The sequence below is a fragment of the Myxocyprinus asiaticus genome, chromosome 31 (genome assembly GCF_019703515.2).
Source record: "Myxocyprinus asiaticus isolate MX2 ecotype Aquarium Trade chromosome 31, UBuf_Myxa_2, whole genome shotgun sequence".
In the NCBI taxonomy this organism is placed as follows: domain Eukaryota; kingdom Metazoa; phylum Chordata; class Actinopteri; order Cypriniformes; family Catostomidae; genus Myxocyprinus; species Myxocyprinus asiaticus.
The window spans coordinates 37054967-37072795 of NC_059374.1; the positions used below are offsets into that span (position 1 = coordinate 37054967).

The window sequence follows — 17829 nt, forward strand, 5'->3', positions numbered from 1 at the left end:
CCACATCCTCACACGGTTCTACACCTGCACTGTGGAGAGCATCCTGACTGGCTGTATCTCCGCCTGGTACGGCAATAGCACTGCCCACAACCGCAAAGCACTGCAAAGGGTGGTGCGAACTGCCAAACACATCATCGGAGGTGAGCTTCCCTTGAAAAAAGCTCGGAGGATCATCAGAGACTCCAGCCACCCGAGCCATGGGCTGTTCTCACTGCTACCATCAGGTAGGCGGTATCGCAGCATCAGGACCCGCACCAGCCGACTCCATGACAGCTTCTTCCCCCAAGCAATCAGACTTCTGAACTCTTGATCTCCCACGATCAAAATACATCAGCCCTGCACTTTATTACTCTTTTATCTCACACCGGACTGTCATAAATTATATTACTGTTATTATATTATGTCTCTCTTAACAACTGACTATCAGCCGACAGCCTGAATGTCAATACAGTACAATACTGTACATTCTATATATATATATATATATATATATATATATATATATATATATATACACTTTTTTATATATTTTAATTTTTTAATTTTTATTGAATAATGTGTATCTATATAGTATCTATATAGTAAAAAACAAAAAAAACAAAAAAAACAGCATATTGTATACTGTACAGTGTATGTTATTATTTGTATATTGTTGAGTGTAATTATGTGTATAACAGATGTTTAAATTGTGTTGTGTTAATTTGATGTTTTAAGTTGTGTAATTATGTATAACAGATGTTTAAATTGTGTTGTGTTAATTTGATGTTTTAAATTGAGTGTAATTATGTGTATAACAGATGCTTAAATTGTGTTGTGTTAATGTGATGTTTTAAGTTGAGTGTAATTATGTATAACAGATGTTTAAATTGTGTTGTGTTAATTTGATGTTATTGTAAATTGGTATATGTCTCATCACTGTCACGACTGCTATGTTGATCGGAACTGCACCCAAGAATTTCACACACCATTGCACTTGTGTATATGGCTGTGTGACAATAAAGTGATTTGATTTGATTTGATTTGATTTGATTTACTGCGATTCGAACGGGAGGACCCTGGTTTAAATATATATATATATATATATATATATATATATATATATATATATATATATATATATATATATATGTGCCCGCACACATACGCATAAATGCACACGCATACACACACGTGCGCATCTGTACGCACCTGCGCAAAGAAATACATACACATATGCACGTGTACACATACGCGTGTGTGCGTGTAGGTGTAGCGAGACGGTGGCAGGTGGTGACATGAGTGATAGAGACAGGTGGTACTGATAAGGGGATTAGCCGATTAGTGATTAATGAGCTTTCCTGATGTGGAAACGATTAGATCTGATCTAGCTGTGATATGCGTCTGAGGACCAAGAACCGAGAGACTGAATTTGTGTTTGCTGGGATGTCAGATTAGAGGAGGACTGATTTGAGGTGCTTTTGGTCTAATAGGTTGGGATAAAAGTTGGGATCGAATTGTGTATTGGCAGTGATTTCTGAGCAAAACAGAAAGATGAAAAAGGCTAGGATAAACGTAGCGTCGAGCATGCAAGCTGTGTTTACTGTTTGGTAGCTGAGGCGGAAGGTGGTTAGGCATTTTGGTAAGATATCGATGGTTAGAGGCATTCTGGTGCCTGAGCGTTTAATGAGCAGAGAAATTTGGGGGTCATTGATTGCTGGGACGGACTTGCTGAATATTGATTTATGGAAAAGGGACGCAGCTCAGATAGCCTTTGGTGGTATCTGGTTAAATGCCTTTAAAATTGTTTAGGAATTAAATGAATGGTGAAATGGATAATATTCTGTAGTAGAACCATTATTAAGCGCAACATATTACCACCCAAATTGGGTGAAGGAAAACACCAAATTGAAGGCTGACAGAAGTGCTAGATCATGGTAAAACTGCATTGGAACAGCCGGCTTTTGGAGGCAGCCTCACACGAGAGCCTGCTCTGGGTGGAAGGTTTGGACGAAGGACCTTAATGCTGCTATAGGGGGCTGTACCACTGGTATTTTTTTATCTACCATAGGTATACTGTCAGATCGGCAGGCTTGCAGAGGTAGCCTCACTCAAAGTCTACCCAGGGACAGGGAAATATGGTGCTTGAAAAGAACAGGAGGGGGTAGTGACCACCATCTCCTGTAATGCTCACTGCAGCTGCTGAGAAGCGAAGACAAATGTCTTCAGCGAAAACATGGTAAAACGCTGCTGCGGCTGTAGAGTAAGTGGGCCTCCTGCGGGAGCGGAATTTAAAGTACTGTTGCTGCAGTGGATTGAGTATTTGGGGGCATGGCAAAGGGGGCTCCTGTGGGAGCACTGCTGTGTTTCCATTAAGCAAGATAAATTTAAATGAATTTTCTTTCTTTATTTACTTGTTTATAGTCAAAACAAGTTAAAAATTTGCCAGTACTGAAGAAGTAATCAAAAGTATTTAGATTATGTTACTGACTTTGAGTAATCTAATGGAATATGTTACAAATTACATTTTACAGCATGCATTCTGTAATCTGTAATGGAATACTTTTTAAAAGTAACCTTCCCAACCTGCTTGTCTCCTACCAAGTTATGCCTTGATTAGCATAACTTAGTGGGAATTCTTGTTGGTCAACCCACCCATAAAATGCATGCTGTGGTTCTCTTTATTATTTATTAAACCTTAATTTAATTTTAGGTTTGGCATTTGCTCTAAAGCTCTAAAACAGCATCCTCAAGGGATGCAGGGGAAAAAACAGAACTGAAAAATCTACTTCTTGGTTAAACGAGTTCTCAGAAGAGTATGTGATGCTGTCTCAGCTTTAAATTAGAATATTCTTTTGGTCAACAAAGACACATCAGACCGATTCCCGCTGAAAAATAAGGTATACTCTCTTTGTCTTCCTATTATTACTATCATCATTAAAACAAAAATGTACCTATTTATGAACAATACAAAAGTAACAATATTTGTAGTAACCAAAATATCTTTTTTTTTTTTTATTTTTTTTATTATTTATAAATTAACTGTATAGTGTAGTTAAAAGTCATAGACAGAACTATTCACAAGTCTCAGGGCAACATGCAAGTATGCAAGATTACTGTGTAAGCCAATAAATCAATAAATAATAATAATGATAATATTAATAAAATAATCTAGCTTGCAGTTTCATCTTGAATGGACCTGTATAACTGCCAAAGACCATGTTTATTACAGCAAACAAGTAATGTATTATTTCTATAGAATAGGAAACATGAAATTAAGTTGCATTTAGCTTGTCTAAAGTCATTTCTGATTGTTTTGACCAATTAACCTTTTTTGCCCCACTCAGTTTGTCAGTCCAGCATGGGTATGTGGGTAGTAGTTCTGCTCTACTGGCATCACGGTAGGACACAATTGTGTTTTTCCCATACACTGAACAGACAAATTATTGTTACATTTTGTATGGTTAATTATTTTGAAATCTGCTTTACATTTTAAAGGGATTGTTCACCCAAAATTCAGATTCTGTCATTATTTTTTCACCCTCATTTTTTTCCAAATCTCTATGACTTTTTTCCATGAAACTAAAAGGAAATGCTAGGCATTATGATAGTCTCAGTCACCATTCACATCCATTGCAACCTTTTTCATACATACTTCCATGGTAGAAAGAAAGTCACGTATGGAACAACATAAGGGTGTATAAATTATGACATATTTAAAAATTGTAGGTGAACATCACAGTTTAGCTAATATTTGTTAAATGTATTTATTTATTGCAGTTATGTGTTCTCTTGTGCTTGCTGATGTTTGGAAGGCACAATTAGAGCCTGATATGGATGCTCTTGTGTCGTCTTGTGTTGTGTTGCCCTGTTCATTCACATACCCTGGAAAACAACTACCATCCGCACGTATGAGGGGTATTTGGCACAAAATAAACCAAAAGGAGAACATCTATCACGAAGATGATTCGAAAATTATTGACGATTTCAAGACTCGCACAAGACTGGTTGGTAATCTGGACAAATTAAACTGCTCTTTGGAGATCATTAACGTCAAAAGCCATGACAATGGCCCATTTTGTTTCAGGATTGAATTAGAGGGAGCTGATAAACTCAAATATTCATTTGTGGAAAGTTGTGTTTCAGTTAAATTGATTGGTAAGTGTGCTTTATATCCTTTATATTAATTTTTTATAAAATATATGAATAAAATATACAGTAGCACAAAAGAACACATTGAGACACTGGGAGTTAAGAAACTGATAATTATCAAGTGTCTTTAGACAAATAATGTCTTAAGACTGATAGCAGAGCTTAAAAATATTTTTTTTCTTTGAAGCAATTTTCTTTAAATACAACCTAATGTTAAATTCAGTCTTGTGTTTAATTACAAAGCCACAACTGACAGACACAATATGGCTGGTTATGTTGTTTGTTTGTTTTTTAAATGACCCATTTTCCATTTCTTAGGAACATTCTTTAATATGCTAATACTGTATATGTATTGTGAAGTATTTGATTTGTCATTCAAGAAATTAAAGAAGATCAATTAAAACCAAAGCTACATTATAAGCAGTCTGTGGAGGAGGGTGTTCCTGCAGTCTACAAATGCTTTGTCACCCACACCTGTCCTTCCCATCATCCCACTCTCACCTGGAACTATCCAGAAAAACACACCCTCGTCAGCTACAAGGACATGAATCATGGAAACTGGGAAGTGGAGTCTGTTCTGACCATCACCCCCTAAAAAGAGGATGATCACACTGATATCACATGCACAGTCAAATACCAAGGAGGCCTGGAATTCTCAACTACAGTCAGTATTTATGTGAAAGGTAGGTCTAGATTATTTTACCAAGAGCTGCTATAAAAATCTGTCATGTGCATGTAACCTGGCATGGCTTGTGCTTGGTAACTAGATAAGAGTTGTTAATCATCATAATAATAGTAATTATGATATGTTTAATTAAATAGCACCTTTCTAATAACTAAAGGTCACTTTACAAATCAACATGTTTTGTCAAATTTGTTTCTGGTGAAGTTTAAATTAACAGAGAAAGAAATAACTATTTAAATTCTGCTTTTGAAGTTTGCATGAAATGCTCTTTGCAATGTTTTGTTCTTCCACAATCCAACTGCTGAGTAAAACAGAATATTCAACGAGAGAAAAAAAAAGTTATGGCACGTCTTGATTTTATAATTCAGTAATTTATTTGATCGCAGGGGCATAGACACCTGTTTTACAACACCAACCAACCCCCCCCCCCAAATCTATGCCCTTGTTTGATCGTGAAAAAGTTTATATTCCAGAATTGTTCCATGTGGTTGGAGGGGAAGGGTTGAAAAGTTAGACAGATTTATGATGTCAATGGGAATGGGGTCGATTTTGATTTCATGTTTTTTATGATTTCATGATTTTGTCAGAACAAGCAACTCTCAACCACATCCTCATTCCAACCGTCACTGGGCTAGGAGTCTCGGTTTTGTTTGCAGGGCTGTGTTTCTTCGTGGTCAAGAGATATAAGTGAGTCTGAATCAATAATTTACATACTGACAAAGGAAAATATTTCTGATATCCATTGTACTTAACAAATGAAGAATCCACTTTATTTGATGAAAAGGTTATTTAATTTACAATACTACACTTACTGTATATTTGAAAATTTGTAATAAGAATTTTGTTCATTACATCATATTTTCTTTTAAATTGCTCAAATCTTTCCCAGGAAACGCATTCAAGAACTCCAGTCCAGCAATGACAACAGGTGAGTATTAATTGAGCCAGCAGGGTGCAGAATTCAGGAAACATTAATCCAAAGCTCAATTTATGTTGCAAATGGACACATATTTCTGCCTCAGTCGAATTTAAAAATACATATTAAAACAGAAAGTATGTTAACCTCAAGAAAAACAATGATTTACTAAACTATTCCTATGTTCTAAAGAAAGGAAGACATTCAGAGAGAGAGAGAGAGAGAGAGAGAGAGAGAGAGAGAGAGAATATAAATATGTCTTATTTTGAAATGTGATTGGTGTGATGAGGGGAAGTAAATTGTATTTAAAAAATATTTATGTTAATGATGACTGTAAAATAATAATAATAATAATAATAATTCAGTACCTAACAAGGATGTGGAATTTTTTTTTCACAGTATATAATAGAAAGAAAATACGGATATACAGTGAAAGGAAGAAAAAGGATGTGAAACCTTTTGAATTAGCATAAAATGTAATCTAATCTTCATCAAAATCACAAGTATATACAAACAACAATGTGCTTAAGCTAACAACACACAAACAGTTATAATCTTTCATGTCTTTATTGAGCACATTAAACATTCACAGTGCTGTGGAAAAATTTTATAAAAGGTCGATCCTCCTGTAGCAGCAATAACTTCAACCAAGCATTTCCGGTAGCTGCGGATTACTTTTTTGTCTTAACTGAACACATCCCTTAAGTGAACCCCCTAGGCAAATAATGTAAAAAAAAAAAAAAAAGAGAAAAGCTAATTAAAGTCAGGAGTTGGTAAACCTGGCATTAATTTAATGAATGAGATTGGAGGTGTGGGTTAGAGCTACTTTGACTTATAAAAAGCACTCAAACATTTGGAGTTTGCTATTCACAAGAAGCTTTGGCTGACGTGGACCATGCCTTGCAAAAAAGAGATCTCAGAAGACCTATGATCAAGAATTGTTGCTTTGCATAAAGCTGGAAAGGGTTACAAAGTTATCTTGAAGAGCTTAGATATTCATCTGTCAACAGTTAGGCAAACTGTCTATAAATGGAGACGATTTAGTACTGTGGCTACTCTTCCCTAGAAGTGGATGTCCAGCCAAGATGACTCAAAGGGCATACCGCAGAATGTTCAGTGAGGTAAAAAAGAACCCTAGAGTGACAGCTAAAGACTTGAAGGAATCATTGGAACTGGTTAACATCTCTATTCATGAGTCTACTATATGGAAAACATTAAACAGGATACCACAAAGGAAGCTGCTGATTTCCAACAAAAACATTGCTGCGCGCCAGATGTTTGCCAAAGACCACCTTGATTTTCAACAAAGATACTTGGAAAATGTTTTGTAGACTGATCAAACACACTGCACTACATATGGCATAAAAAGGGCAGCGCATACCAACATGAAAACATCCCAACAGTGAAGTATGGTGGAAGGAGCATCATGATTTGGGGATGCTTTGCTGCTTCAGGGCCTGAACCGCTTGCCAACATCGAGGGAAAAATGTATTCCCAAGTTTATCAAGATAACCTACAGGATAATGTCTGGGTGGCTGTGTGCCAGCTGATGTTCAGTAGAAGCTGGGTGATGCAGCAGGACAATTATCCTAAACATCAAAGTAAATCCACTACAGAATGGCTTTAAAAAAAGAAAAGCCAACTTCTGGAGTGGCCCAGTCAGAGCCCAGACCTTAACCCAATAGAGATGCAGTGGAATGACCTCAGGAGAGATGTTCACACCAGACATCTAAAAATGTGGCTGAGCTGAAGCAGTTCTGAATGATGAATGGTCCAAAATTCCTTCTGAATATTGTGCAGGTGTAATCCGCAGCTACAGAAAACGCTTGGTTGAGGTTATTGCTGCCAAACGAGGATCAACCAGTTATTAAATCCAAGGATTCACTTTTTCAAAAGCACTGTGAATGTTTAATGTGTTCAATAAAGATTATAGATAAAGATTATAATTGTTTGTTTGTTGTTAGCCTAAGCACATTGTGTTTTGTCTATTTTTGTGACTTTGAGGAAGATGCGATTGCATTTCAAAGGGTTCACATACTTGTCTTGCCACTGTAGATTTATTCAGCATGTATGTGTAGTGTGTTGTCATTCTATTTAGCAATATTTTCAACATAGTTTAATGACAACTGGATGACTTTTAGACCAACCAATCAAGAGTCAGAATTTCAAACCGATACAATAATGGGATACAATTTTAGCTGGCCTCCTATAGTATGCAATACTGTATTTTAAGAAAGGAAATGTCTGTGAACAAATATGGTTACTCATTTCATTCTTTGGTTAGTTTATTTTTCTCTATGGGACTAAAAGTCACACGTCTTCATACGAGCCAACTAATATGAGAGTTTTCTGACAATTTAGCCATCTCTTACTCTTATTACGACTTTTCATAAGACGGGGTTGAACATTCTTGAAAGTCTGCATTACAACAGTAGGCTAAAACAATGCCTAAATAGCTATTTGGCTGTTGGTTAACATTACTTTCCCCGCCTGTGTGGCCTTGGTGATGTCAGCAGAAATGGAAAGTCCTTTCAGAGGCAGAGCAAGTTATTATATTTGAATGGAACATTACAAAGTCGAGCATTTTTTTCATTACAATAACATGCACAAAACATCGGAATATTAAGAAAGTTACAGTAATAGGGTCAATTTTGATTTGGAAATAGATTTATTAAGAAGAATAATACTCTACATTGTTTTCTTTTTTGAGAATGTGGAGTCGACTATCAAGAATATCTCGCAGGTAAATAGTAAATGTCCTTTAAAATATTTTCCTAACATCTGTAACTTAAACAGTTGCACTAACCACTTTTTAAGCAGATACTGAATTAATTGAATTTCTTAATTTCTTACTGTGATTCTGTGTTTGTTCCAGATTTCGGTCAGATGGAAACAGCTGTGAACAAGTTAGGAGAGACCAGAGGCAAGTCCTATAATACGCTTTTCAGTGAGAAACCAAAAAACAGATTTGTTTGGTAGACATGAATGTATGACATGATGCAGTTACAGTAGGTTCAAGAGTTATTTCTATTATTAGAGATATAGTTTTGTTAATATTTCCAGTAGGGATTAAAGGCATTGTATTGAATCCCAATTAGTTTGGAGAATATTCTTTTTTTTTTTTTTTTTTTTTGTGAATTTATGCATTTAGCAGATGTGTTTATCCAAAACTTACAGTGCACTTAATACAGGGACAATCCCCCAGAGTAACCTGGAGTTAAGTGCCTTGTTCAAGGACACAGTGGTGGTGGTTGTGAGGATTGAACTGGCAACCATCTGCTTACAAGTTCTGTGCTTAAGCCCACTATGCCACCACCACATAATAACAAAACTTAGCAGCATTATGCCAGGATCAAAATTTGTAACCGATTGTTAGCTTTGAAAACAGAACTGCTTACCCAACAATGTACTGCAGCAAAGATCAGTTTATCATTAAATTTGACAACCTTTGTCCACCCAAAGTCATTACACTGACGCACACACCACAACAGCGCTTCCCTGTCAGTGATAAAATGACGGAGAAAGTACAAAACAAGCCCATATGGGAATTGTGATAGAAATGAAGTATTTTCAGCCTATGTAAGGCACATTTTAATTACTACTGAAGCACACCAATTCTTAACTATCACTCTGATTTTCCCGTGGAGTTCAAAGTGCCGCTGGACACTGGAATTGACTCTCTGACGCGAATCATGAATGCAGCTTCACGATTGCTATAGGAAAGCGGATAGTCACAGTTTACCGGCAGATTAATATTGTGGAGGATGGGAGATTTAATGCCCATTGCAATGAATACTAAAGCTATGGGGACTAAAGCCATCTTTGCACAGCAAAGGTGGCACAGAAGCTGAATCTGAAGTGGCAATTAGGTCTATTTTCACAGAACAGGAATAAATGCATTTGCAAATGCATAAATAATGTTACATAAGAGATAAACAGTTATTAATTGATAACTGGTAAAACGTTATTTAAACTCTTTCATATGAAACAATAAAATGTTTAAACAGACACCAACTATATAAGGAAAATGGGTTTGTGTATTCTGCTGATCCTAAATACTAACATGTACTGTAATCTTTGACAGGAGAGGCCAAGGGCATCAAATTGACAAAGATGTAGACAACAGGTCAGTAACACACCTGTGTTTGGTACTGTATGTATCAATTTTACATTTACATGTATTAATTTAGCAGACACATTTATCCAAAGCAACTTACAAATGAGGGATATAACAGAAGTGATTCATCCTAAGGAGGCAGTAATAAGAGAAGTGCTGTAATACAAAGTTGCAAATTGCTCAGAGAAGCACACGTAGAGAGGAAGATGAGAGACAGTGGTAAAAAAAAATGGATTGAGATTTGAGTGTTTTTGCTATAAAGGAAAGTAAAGAAACTGGACTGTAGTTTTCTATGAGTGCAGGGTTTAGTGTGGGTTTCTTAAACAGTGGAGTTATTTGAGCCTGCTTAAATGTAGTGTGAAATGTGTGAAAAAGATGTGTTAATGATAATAATAGTAATAATAATAGTGTGTGAGTGCAGGAAGGATCGAATGGGGGAGATGGCAGGTAGTAGGATGGCTGGAGAGGAGAAGTTTGAAGAATTCAGCCTCAGAGAGGGGAGAAAAAGAGGGGAGCAAGGGACTGTGTATTGGTGGTTGGTGTTTGTGGGTTTGTGGTGTGGAGGACTGACTGCTGATGATTGTTATTTTGTCTGTGAAAAAAGTGGCAAAATCATTAGCTATTAGAGAGGATGTCAGAGGGCAAGGAGGAGGGCAAAGGAGAGAGGTGAATGCTTTGAAGAAGGTGAAAGTGTCAGAAGTGCTGTTGATTTTGGTTAGTAACATGTTTAGCAGTGGTGACATTAGCAGAGAAGGTAGATACATTTAAAGCTAGATAGCTTTAGATGCCATAATTGTACAATAATTCCATTATTGTAAGGACTGAATAGTTATGTGCTAATAACAATTTACCAGTTTTTACATTGTTATAATTTAGAGTATGTTATTTGGGTTGGGAGAGTTACTTTTAAAATGTATTCCACTACAGATTACAGAATATATGCTATAAAATATAATTTGTAACATATTCCCTTAGATTACACAATGTTAGTAATGTAATCTAAATATCTTGGATTAGTAATTTAGCACTGACAATTTTTTTTCACTTGTTTTGACTTTAAACCAGTTAATAACAAGTAAGACAAAATACACTTATATTAAAAATTGTCTAAAATTCTAAAAAACAAAGCCTAAATATTTTATGCAATGTAAATTTATCTTGCTTTAACTTGTAAACGTATTTTATTTATTTTTTTTTTTTTAGGAAAACCATTAAAAAAAATGCAGTATATCTTTGCCCTAATATCAAAGATCTCATTACTAAAAATATATGTATGAATGAATGGATTTTCTAGATAATTGTTTTTATTTTATTTTTTTTTATCGTGGCTGGCATGTGCATGTAAAAGGGCTAGAAATAGCATTTTAGCTTAAAGCAAAATGCTCACATTACGATTAACACAAGTTTAACTATTTTGGCTGCTCCAAACGTACTTCAATATCCCAAAGAGTGTACACAACCACATATTTTTCCTCACTGACATCATATATCCACCTTTTTACTAATAACAGAATAAAAGCACCCTCTGTCTGCTCGTATGAATGTAACACATTATAAGAAAGTGTTTCTCTGCTGTTCAAACATTCCTTGGATCTCATCATTTATACAGATAAATGTTTTCCAACTGAATAGACTAAATATTAAATGAAACAAATAACAATAAAATGCAAAGTTGGACAAAGTATTGGACTCCTATTAAAACTCTTATTTTGAAAGTTCCTTTGTTTCTCTCCATTGTCTCTGTCTTCAGTTCCTTCCTTGATTATATCAAAGGTGTTCTCCATTTATCTTGTTATCCTTTTGTATATATATGCCCTCTTTTTCCTTGTTCCTTTCCAGCCGCTCTGCCTCTTGAGCCAACTACGGCACTGCTCCCTGAACTTCCTGCTGCTCAGCCTCTTGAGCTTCCGCCTCCTGCAGATTCACCCCCTGAGACTTTGCCTCCTGGGGCTCCATCTCCTGAGACTCCATCCCTGGCAGCTCTGCCCTCAGAGTCTCTACTTTCAGTGGCTCCACCCCCTGGGCCTCTGCCTCCTGGGGCTCTGCCCCCTGTCCCTATGCCAGTTCTGTCCTAGTCTCCTGATCTTCTGGAGCCCGCTCCTTTCCTGGAGCCGCCTCCCAAAACGCCGGACCCCGCTCCCATGGGCTTGGGGTGTGGGGTGGGGTGGGGGTTCTATCACATACTGGACTCCTGTTAAGACTCTTATTTTGAAAGTTCCTTTGTTTCCCTCCATTGTCTCTGTCTTCATTTCATTCCCTGATTATATCATGGTTTTCCCCATTTATCTTGTTATCCTTTTGAATATATATATATGCCTTCTTTTTCCTTGTTCCTTTGTCGGTTCTTGTTTGAGTGTCATGCGTTATTTGCCAGCATACTGCTGTTGAGTTTGTTACCGTCTTCACTGATTTTACTCCTTCATCTGTTTGTTAATCATTAAAAGTTCTGCTTTTGGATCCTCACTTTCTTGCCTCGTTCCTTCACAACCCTGAGAAAAGTCATCTCTTCAGTAATCAAAATAAGTTTTGAATGTAACTGTATTTTGATTACCAACTATTTAAATTGTAACTGTAGTGGAATACAGTTACCAATATTTTAAAAACGTGATCCCATTACATGTATTCCATTACTCTCCAACCCTGGTTATTTGTTATGTTATCTTATGCACTCTTTGATTACTAGAACAAGCTGTTGTGATAAAGTAATAAATTAATTAAATATTACTTCTCAATTCACAGGAAAAACAATGTTTGTACCGTGCCAGGAAACAAGCCTTTCTCCAAACCTCGTATACCATCACCAAAAAGGTATAATGCATTTAAGCACATATCTGTCTCGCCAGGCCAACAATTGTTGAACTGAATGAGACTCAGAAAAGAATAAAGAGCATGTTCAGAAAAGAGTTATAATAAAGGTATAACAGAGTTAAACAATGTTTACTAAAATATATTTGGTTTTATTTACTACATCATTACAAGCTGTACTGTTTGTTCAGACTGTAGTTTCATAAAAATGCAACAATGAACACAATTTTCTAAAATAACAAACACATCTGCTTAATTACATTTTTTCATTTGCTATTTGGCAGATATATCTCTTTTTTCCATCTTGCATTACAACAATTTTATGTGGCTTTTCTTTCTTTTCTTTTTTTCCATACACCTCAGTCAGCCAAAATCATATTCTGTGAGTATCATTTATCTCTATCATTGTTACATATTGGAAAACATGCTCAGTTTTATTGCTTCACATGCTGTCTGAATATGAAATACTGTAAGTTATTGATTGGCACCACTGACCTCTGTATTTCTTCTTTTTAAACATTCCATTAAGGGTAATTATGATGATGAATACACCGCTGACCTCAACATATATGGAAATGTCTGATGAAAATTTTGCATGTCGTTGAAGCCATGGCCTAGCATTTAGTGCTCTGATACATGGCACTCATGTGGGTAGTGTGAGTTTGAGTCAAGTTTGCCCCATTCCCTATCCCTTTAAGCTTCAGGAACAGGCCCCAGGATTTATGTGTTTTTATTTTCATAAACATAATTACTTAGTCTGCTTTTGAGTCAGTCGTTTGTGTAGATTTTAAAGATTTTTGCTGTGCTGTTACTCTTTTCTTCACTCTACCATTTTATTGACTCTTAAAGGGCTATGAAATCCAGTCCAGAACCTTGATAATGTATTTGGAAAATGCAGTACAGAGGCTTTATACAACATAACACATGCTTTTATACTTTTATACATTATACTGTAACTCTATTTGGCATTTGTATTTCACTTTGACATCCCAGCTTTGGAAGGTCTTGGCTAATTAAATTCTGTGTCCTGTGTTAAAGATGAATGTCTGTGACTTTTGTGTGTTGTTGTGGTTTTGTCAGTTTGTGAATGAAAGAGCCCAAGCGCAGACAGTCAAAAACTCAAAGTCTTTGTATAAAGCTACACTACCTTTTGACACTCTAGCGTCTGAAGCATAAAATTGCAACTTGAGGAAGAATATTTTACATGAGTTGTGATTCAGCACTGCTCTTCTGGTGGATTAATCTCATAGTTTGAAGTGACCTGCTTTGCCTGTGATCACCCAGAGATTTTCACCAGCAGAGATGGAGTCATGACTTGCTATTTTCATGGTATAACTGTATACATTTAAACATTTATAACCAAAATATTACTTGCTTTGAGGAAGATAAACAATATGCATATTTATATTTTTTATATGAATTTTCATGTGTTTTATCCACTTCACGTTAATGTTTGTACTGTTCAAGAGGTGAAACTCGTGAAATGGCTGATATGAGTTGAAGATACTTATTTTTATACTAAAATCTACAGCCAAGTGGACAATGCAATTTAATTGTAATACTACAATAGTAGGTCTATGCACTGCAAAAAAATAAGACTGTATAAAAACACTAATCAAGTATTCAGATGAGGAAAATAATATGCAGAAATACGCAATATTAGAATAACAATAATAAACAGTTTCCTTAATTGTTTTTTGGAAGTAAAGTTATAATAGAGAGATGGTTACTCGCCAAACAGATAAAAATGACATAACTGTGCTGTGAATCCAGTACATTATAAACAACTTGAGATTAGCTTGTTAAGTGATAACAAATGTGCATTTCTGTGAATGCACATTAAAGAAAATGAGTTAAAGAAATGAGAAAATAGAGACAAACAAACACACAGTCATCTTGAAACTGCATCAAAATTAAAATCTATGAAACACATCACGATCTGTAAACACAGTATCCACGAGTTTGCTTCATTAAAGCATGACAACCTAAATAAGCTTCAACAACCTTACCAGAAAACATATCCCAAAAGGATGTTTGCAGAAAGGCAGGGTGTGGACCAAGGGGTGGCCTGCAGGACAGACCAGGGGGAGTCAAGCAGGGTGAACCAGGGAGGCGCAGGGAGAGTTTGAGACCGCTTGAGACCATGTGGCTGGCTTTAAGGTGGAGCCTGGATCTGGCAGCCACAAGGGGGGCTTCAGGAAGAGAGGCGTTAGACGGCAGGAGGGGTTGCTCAAGGAAGAGAGTGGGGTAAGGCAGTTCTAGAGCAGAAGATGAGGTTAGGGAGCCCTAGAGTGGAGACGAGGTCAGGCAGCTCCAGCGCGGCGATAAGATTGGGCCACTCCAGAGCAGAGATGAGGACGGTGTTGGCAGCGGACATGGGGAGAGGACAGTGTCGGCTGCTGCCATTGGACAGAGGACAAGATTATTGGCGGCCACTGGAGAAGCGAATGGGTTGTTGACTGCCGCTGAACCAGGAACTGTGGAGAATCTCCAGGGCAAGTGTGGTTCACCACTCCCCAATAAGTCCAAACATTCAGTGTTCAGAGTAGGGGTGTGTGATACTGTCAAAAAATTATATCTCGATATTTTCTGGGATTTTGTCGATAACGATAATAGACGATATTTTGCATCCTTCAAAAATGTGTTTGAAAAAGTCTTATATTGTACTAGCTCACTCTTCTTAATAGGATATTCATTGTTGCTTACTAATTATATTAATGGAAACAACATATTTAAGGAAAGCAGGTCTTATTTATTTACTTAAAATGGAAGCATTCAAGTAAAGACAATACAAAAACATTGAAATCACCAGTGCAAGTAAGGCACTTTTTTGCAGAATGATTCCGCTAAAGTTTGCTGAGTGTGTTTTTGGTGCTGGTACCTTGGCTGGTTTAGGTCTGTCGTGGACAGCTGATCCTGAACTTTTCATATTCTTCATATTCTGTGCGGTGTTTAGTTCGCAGTTGGTGAAACAAGTTAGTTGTCAAGCTGTCTTTAACGGCATCTGATTTCTGACATAGTGTGCAGATTGCCGTCTTTTGAGCAACATCCATCTTTTCAAACCCAAACAACCTCCATGTGAGTGAGGATGACGCACGTCTAGCAATTCAATCTAACGACGTAGGCTGGTGGTGTCTGTATTTGTCTCCTGCACTGTTTGTTCAGTAATTTTTAAATTCAGTCATGCATTTTTAGGCAGCTACGCTAGCTTAACTTGTGGTACGATGACCATGTAAGCCTATGCTAGCACACTGCATTCTAATAGGCTACATCATGCAGTGAAAGCCTGCACTCTTAATGCGCACACGCAGTAGTCTATCCTACTAGGCTATCACGCAGTGAATGTGTGGACCCTCAAGGCATGTTTTTGATTGGTTTTTGCAAAGTGAGAGACATACTCGATAATGTCAGCTCGAGCATTGTTAAAACAACAATTGAGATATTATCGTAGATAATACATATTGCACACGCCTAGTTCAGAGCTGTGCTTCAGGAGCCCTATTTCTGCCGGACATGAGCTGGGCAGAGAAACAGACTCATATAGCAAGAGCTGACTGTCTGCTTGTCATGGAATGGGCCAAGGTGGAATTTCAAAAACCCGGTCCGGACGAAGCGCCCAGGGAAGACGCTTCAGGAGTGGGTCAGGGTCAGATGACCAAGGGGGAAGTCTCTGTAGAGGGTCAGACTCCAGCGGCCAGGTATGAGGCCTCAACAGGGATGACAGTATAAACAGGGCAGTCAGGGTAATGACTGCTGGGGAGAGTTCAAGAGCGGCCACAGGGAACTGGATGGGCTTGTCAGTGACAGCGGAGAACTGAACAGACTCATCTACAGCCTCAGGGAACTGGACAGACTCGTCGACGGTCACAGGGCACTGTACAGGCTCGTCGATGGTCACAGGGCACTGGACGGACTTGTCAGTGACAGTGGGTAACTGAACAGACTCATCAACGGCCTCAGGGAACTGGACAGACTCATTGACAGCCACCAGGAACTGGACAGGCTCGTCGACGGTCACAAGGCACTGGACAGGCTCGTTGACAACCACAGGGAGCAGGGCAGGTTTGTCAACAGCCTCAGGGAACTGGACAGACTCAATGACCACAGGAAACTGGACAGACTCGTCAACAGCCACTGGGAACTGGACAGGATTATCAAAGGTCACAGGGCACTGGTCAGGCTCATTGACAGGCACAGGGAATAGGACAGGCTCGTCAACCACCTCACGAAACTGGACAGACTCGTCGACAGCCACCGGGAACTGGACAGGTTCGTCAACGGTCACAGGGATCTGGTCAGGCTCATTGACGGCCACAGGTAACAGGACAGGCTCATCAACAGCCTCAGGAAACTGGACAGACTCAGTGACCACGGGGAACTGGACAGACTCGTCGACAGCCACAGGAATCTTGACGAGCTTTACGGCAACCACCATGGTTGGGAACACTGGCAGCGACTGGGGAACAACATCCATGGCCGTGAGCATTGGCAGTGACTGGGGAATGGCCTCTGTGGCTGGAAACACTGGCAGAGACTGGGGAACAGCCTCCGTGGCCGTGAATGCTGGCAGCGGCAGGGGAATGGCCTCCGTGGCCGGGAACGCTGATATTACCATGTTCCCGTGGCGGGAAGATGGTAATGCCAACCTGGGGAATCTCCTCCTGGGATGGGAGAGCAGACTTCCCATGTTCATCAAAGTAATCCACAAAGTCCCAAATGCCCCAGCTTTTCCATCTTCACCCTACTGACCGAGGCCGATGTTAAATACCTCCTTAAAATTTGTCTCATCATAATCCAGCTCGTCCATTGCAATCAGAAATTTGTGGGAAAATTCCCTCATGTCAGTTCCCCTCTGACGGACGTTGCGGAGATGGACGAGCTGGATCATGCTCTGGCGGATGGAAAATACAAAGGGTGGAGATGGAAAAAAGAAAATGCACATTGTGCCTCTGCTAGGTCCAGTAGTGGCTGGAAATTTCTGTCACAGAATGGTGTTTTTAAGGAAGGACCCAAGCGCAGATCGGCAACAATGAGCTTTTATTTCAAATTAAAAAAACAAACATAACAGAAACTCTCACGATGGAGAAAACAACACCAACTAAACAAACTGAAATAAATAAATGATGAACTGAACAGACAAGGAAGAAAACCAACCAACGAAAGAAGTGAAACAATCCA

At 38.2% G+C, this 17829-nt stretch overlaps 1 pseudogene; it reads left to right on the top strand.

The window, feature by feature from the left end:
* Positions 1-2767: 2767 nt before the first annotated feature.
* LOC127422477 (sialic acid-binding Ig-like lectin 14) lies at positions 2768-13696 on the top strand (annotated as a pseudogene).
* The last annotated feature ends 4133 nt before the right edge of the window (positions 13697-17829 follow it).